The sequence below is a fragment of the Ursus maritimus genome, unplaced genomic scaffold (assembly GCF_017311325.1).
Source record: "Ursus maritimus isolate PB19 unplaced genomic scaffold, ASM1731132v1 scaffold_16, whole genome shotgun sequence".
NCBI classification, from domain to species: domain Eukaryota; kingdom Metazoa; phylum Chordata; class Mammalia; order Carnivora; family Ursidae; genus Ursus; species Ursus maritimus.
In genome coordinates this window covers 12,466,746-12,472,669 of record NW_024424008.1, presented here as the reverse complement: position 1 = coordinate 12,472,669, position 5,924 = coordinate 12,466,746, and positions in this window count along the sequence as shown.

The following is a 5,924-nucleotide window of genomic DNA, read 5'->3' as shown; positions in this document are numbered from 1 at the left end:
TGTATTCCAAACAATTATTTCATGGGAAATTAATCAGAACTTGAAGAAAGTCGCTGGTGGCATGAACCATTCATTTCAGTTGTTCTGTTTGAAGGACCATTCTTCTAAACTTGGCCTTGCCCAGCCTAGCAACCTGATTGTCACCATGGTGAGAAGCCATTTGTCCTCCAAAACCAATGAAACCCATTTGAAACAAACCTCGCCTTGCCCTGTTAAAATTGTCTGAGGTCATCAGACTGCTGTGCTTGCTCAAAGCAAGCAGGGGTCTACCAACAGCATGATTATTTGTAGCCTGCGATGACCCTGGTCAGGCTGTAAAGCGTAGTTAGAATCAGGTGCTAAGGGAAATGTAAATAAAATGCCATTTTGTATTTCTGAACAAAAATGTTTTGGATCATTACCAGCTCCTACACTTTCCTCTTGGCATGCACGCAAGCAGATGGTGTACTGTCTCCATTCTATACACCTTGTTCCAGGAGATTTTTTTTTCCTTTGGAATTATACAAAGACAATACCCACAAAGCCAAGGGGGGAATATTTAATGAACTGGTTTGGCCTGCCAGCAGAGGCTATAAACCACATCTATGCTTGCATTGAGTTAAGGACATCTTGTCCAGTTCGTTTATTCTAACCGCAAGCTCTGCAGTGCTGATAAGGCTGCCACTTCTTAAACTTTCCTCATGTGAACAAACTTAAGTGGTTTTTGCAGCCTGGCCTTCCATAAGAGTACTTCATACACACTCTTTATCCAGGACTCCAGTTTGCCTGATAGCTGCTGCACATTCAAATTCAGCCAACGTTTATGTAGCCAACACCAGGACCTTTCACACGTTTTATTTACCTCTTATCCCCCAAGAAGATCAGAGTCCAAGGCCAGTGGCATCCTGGGATGCTAACCCAGCTGTATGCCATTCCTTAAATTCACTCAACTCTCTGAGCCTTCCTTTGAGTCTCATTGCAGACACAAAGATGGGGATTTTTGCCAAAGGGAGAGAGAAGCATAGCCCCTCTAGCCTATTTTCCTCAACACAGGCCCCCTCGCACTTTTCCTAACAACTGAAAATTGCCAGAGTGCCATGCTATTTTGTACCTCTGCTTTCTTTCATTCGTTCTGTTTCCTCTTGCTCTCTCTTGGCTGACTTTTCTACCCTGTCATCTGATTGTACATACTTCTTCAAGATCAAATATAACTGCTACCATATGTATGAATATACAGGTAGTACAGTGTAGTGATTAAGAGTAGGAACCCTGGGGCGCCTGGGTGGTGCAGTCGTTAAGCGTCTGCCTTGGGCTCAGGGCGTGATCCTGGCGTTCTGGGATCAAGCCCCACATCGGGCTCCTCTGCTAGGGGCCTGCTTCTTCCTCTCCCACTCCCCCTGCTTGTGTTCCCTCTCTCGCTGGCTGTCTCTGTCAAATAAATAAATAAAATCTTTAAAAAAAGAATAGGAACCCTGGAGTCACACAGCCTGATTTAAAATCCTGCCTCTGTCATTTTCTATCTGTAGCCAAGTTGTTTATCCACCCTTTGCCTCTATGTCCTTGTCTCTAAAATGATCACACACACACACACACACACACACACACACACACACACACACAAATTAGAACCCTGCCTGACACATGAATGTTCAATAAATAACACTTGATATTTTTATGAATCCTTTCCTCTCCCTCTCCCATCTCTTCCTCCTCCCCCAGAATTGAGTACCCTTACCATGGGTGCTCCCATGCTGGGGAGTCTCCTTCTACCATTAACTTGTTTATCTGTTCCCCAGGAGACACTAGCAGTTTGAGAGCAGAAACCACACTTGCCCTAATAGCCCCAGTTTCAGGCACTTGAGTTGAATGAATGAAGCACACCACACAGGCCATGATTAAAATCCAAGTGTTTACTAATACCAACATTAACAAAAGGGACTCAGTGTAGTTCACATCTTGGCCAATTGGTGTGCAAACCAAAAAAATAAAACCAGAAGTTAAATGTGGACACATCTCCACAAGGCCAAATTTAATTGTACTTTGTAGATGGTTCTGTGAAGTCAGAACTGGAAGAGCTTATCTGGTGCAGAGATTTCCAGAATGTTGTGCAGAGCCTGGGATGTTCTTGAGAGTTGCCTCAGAGGCTCTGGGCCCTGTCCCATCTTCTACCAAAGCAAATATGCCTTGATCTATTTCATATATTGGGCTCCACATGAATTTTTTTTTGACCGAAGAGTTCAACGTCCAAATATATTCTCTTTAAAGCAATTTAACCTCTCACATTATCAGGTCAGGAGGGAAATGGCTTCAGAGACAGAAATAGCTAGTTGGTGCCAACACAGACTAGAGCCCAGACTTCCTGCCTACAGCCCATGACTCCCAAGGACAATACATCGTATTCATATACTTAGATTTTGTGAGATGTGGCCAGTTTTCAAGAACAAACTCCTAGGTTTCAGCAGTTGCTAAATAAACCAAAGTGCCATTTCATAATGTTCTGAAATCTAGAATCAAGCATTGTCAAAAACAAGCTAAGGGTATATCAAAATTTTAATAAGATATATAAATAACTCGGTTTTTTACCTGCTCTTTAATTTATATGCAGTGTGCCAACATTTAACAAGATACAAGAACAGAAAGGTGGGAGGGTCTTGGTCCCTCCCCAGGCAGAGGGGTAGAGCCAGACCTGAAAGGGAGCTACGGGGAAGATGCGCTGCCTTTCCAGCCTGAAGCTGGTACGGGTTTCCGTGTTCCCGACTTCCACCTGAAAGCTGCTCCTTGAGAAGGAAGCACTTCAGTGTCAGAGAGGTGCCCCCTACATGTAGCCCATGTGGCTGTTTGCAGTTAATGGGACAGAAAAGCGTTCTAATAAAATGTTTTACTCTTGAAGAGTTTGATGAAATTACATTTCCAGCATGATTGTGGTAAAAAGCAAATCTTTGACCCCTCTCTCCCCTTTTTTGTGCCCCAAAGAAGCAGGCTACTATGCTAATGGCAGCTGAGACCAGAACAAACTTACAAACCTCAAAAACTTGAATCAATACTGCCATTAGTATCTCACGACGAAGTCCCATATTCAGCACCCTTGTTTCAGAGAAAGGTCGATAAATGGATGAGTTGTTTATTTTGGTCTCAGGAGTCAGAAATAAAAACAATATGCTTGCATAGACAAAACACTACGAAAAGGACGGGACGCAAAACACACCTATTGCACAGAATCGCAGAACGTTAGAATCCTAGAAAGGCTCTCAGAAGTCCACTCAGGCCACGTTCATTTTTTACGGTTTTCCTGACAGAACAGGCTGTGTGGAGGGGTTTACCGCGTCATAAAACAGCCCCTCCTATGTTTCTTAGGGCAGTTAGTGCTGAATTAATACTTTTCTTCGCTTTTCCCGGTTAGCCTCTGGAGCAATACATAACGAGGTTCCAGTCCCTTTTATGATAGCCCTTCAAGAGCTACACAAAGGGAAAATCCCATAGTTGTGTCCCCTTCTGTTGAGTGCCAAGTATTCTGCGAGGCATTCCCTCTTTCACCCTTCCTAAAACTTTGGGAATCAAATTCATTCGTCGTTCCTTCAAAACAAGAATTCACTGAATTCCTACTGCGTGTTCCGTACTGTGCTAGGTGCTAGAGACCAAAAGGTAAGCGAGAGACATACTCCTGCCTTCGAGGAATTTATATTCTAGCGGCTGGAGAGTCACGAAAGCCAGAAAGAGTGGCATGGGTTGAAGTTGCGGTAGACGAGGCCCAAGTCATGGAGGGTCTTTTAGGCCATGGTAAGGAATTAAATTTTATTTTGACTACAATGGGAACAAAAGGGTTTTAAATTTCCCGAATTGCATTTTCATGTACATGGAGCAAAATTCAGAAGGTCTGCAGCCACCAAGTCGCCCTACCAAGAGGGCAACCATTGCTATCAACACCTTGTATATCAGTCCAGAGACACCAGACATACTCTATGCACAGGCAAGTGTTTACATACACACCAATGAGACCATTATAGCCACTGTTGTGGCCTTGCTTTCTTTTTCCCTGTAGCGTTGTCTTTTGGAGTTCATTGCATTATCAGGACATATAAAATGGCATCATGCTTCTCATAGCCGCATAATACCTGCATCAGTTATCTATTTCTGCATAACAAACTTTGTGGCTGAAAACAGCACATTTCTTATCTCAAGATCTCGGTAGGTGGAGAGTCCAGGTGCAATTTATCAGGTCCTCTGCTTCGGGGTCTCTCACAGACTGCAGTCAAGGTGTCACATGGAGCTGTGTTCTCATCTCAAGGTTTGACTGGGGACATATGTGCTTTCATGCCCGCACAGTTGTTGGCAGAATGCGGTTCTTTGTGGGTTGCAGAACTGATGCCCTCAGTTTCTTGCTGACGGTTGGGTGGAGGCTACCCTCCGTCCATGGATGTGTCTCCGTAAGGTAACTCAGCACAGCAGCAGGCCTCATCAAAGTCAGCAAGGGAGAGTCTGCTAGCAAGACAGAGGTACATTATCTTATGCGATATGATCATGGAAGTGACATCCGATCACCTTTGCCCCTTTCTGTATATTGGAAGGAAGTCACATGTCCCACCCACACTGAAAGGGAGGGGATTACACTTGGCCCGAGTACCAGGAGGCAAAGATAATTGGGGGCCCTTTTAGAGACTGTCCATTAAGGCATCCATTGTGTAGATGGGCCATAATTTATTTAACAAGTTTCCTCATAGTGGACTTTTAAGTTGTTTCCAGTATATTTGCTAGTATAAATACTGCAATAAATATTGATAGTTCATTCTGCACATGTGCTAGGATTGCACATGTCATAGGATTAAATTTCTAGAAGTGGTTTCTGGGTTGAAAGCTATATGCATTTAAAATTTGGTTGGGGAGGGCGCCTGGGTGGCTCACTCAGTTAATTGTCTGCCTTCAGCTCAGGTCATGATTCCAGGTCCTGGGATCGAGCCCCACATCGGGCTCCCTGCTCAGCAGGGAGTCTGCTTCTCCCCCTCCCTCTGCCCCTCTCCCTGCTCATGCTCAAATAAATAAATAAAATCTTTTTAAAATAATAATGATGAAATAAAATAAATAAAATAAAATTTGGTTGGGGCGCCTGGGTGGCTCAGTTGTTTAAGCGACTGCCTTCAGCTAGGGTCATGATCCCAGGGTCCTGGATCGAGACCCATGTCAGGCTCTCTGTTAATGAGGGAGTCTGCTTCTTCCTCTCCCTCTGCCTGCTGCTCCCTCTGTTTGTCCTCTATCTCTCTCTCTCTCTCTCAAACAAATAAAATCTTTAAAAAATAAAATTTGGTTGATTGCAACAATGTGGGTGGAACTAGAGGGTATTATGCTAAGAGAAATAAGTCAATCAGAGAAACACAAATATCGAGATGCCTGGGTGGCTCAGTTGGTTAAGCATCTGCCTTCAGCTCAGGTCATGATCCCAGGGGCCTGGGATCGAGCCCCACATTGGACTCCCTGCTCAGCGGGGAGCCTGCTTCTCCCTCTCCCTCTGCCATTCCCCTCCTTGTGCTCTCTGGCTCTCTCTATCGCTCTATCAAATAAATAAATAAAATCGTTTTTTTAAAAAAAGAAAGACAGATACCATAAGATCTCACTCAATGTGGAATTTAAGAAACAAAACAGAGGAACACAGTGGAAGGGAGGGAAAATTAACACAAGACAAAATCAGAGAGGGAGACAAACCAAAAGAGACTCTTAACCATAGGAAACAAGCTGAGGGTTGCTGGAGGAAAGAAGGGTGAGGGGATGGGGTAGCTGGGTGATGGGCATTAAGGAGGGCACGTGATGTGATGAGCACTGGGTGCTATATACAACTGATGAATTACTGAACTCTACCTCTGAAACTAATAATACACTAAATGTTAATCGATTGAATTTAAACAAAAAAATATAAATAAATAAATAAATAAATAAATAAATAAATAAATAAATAA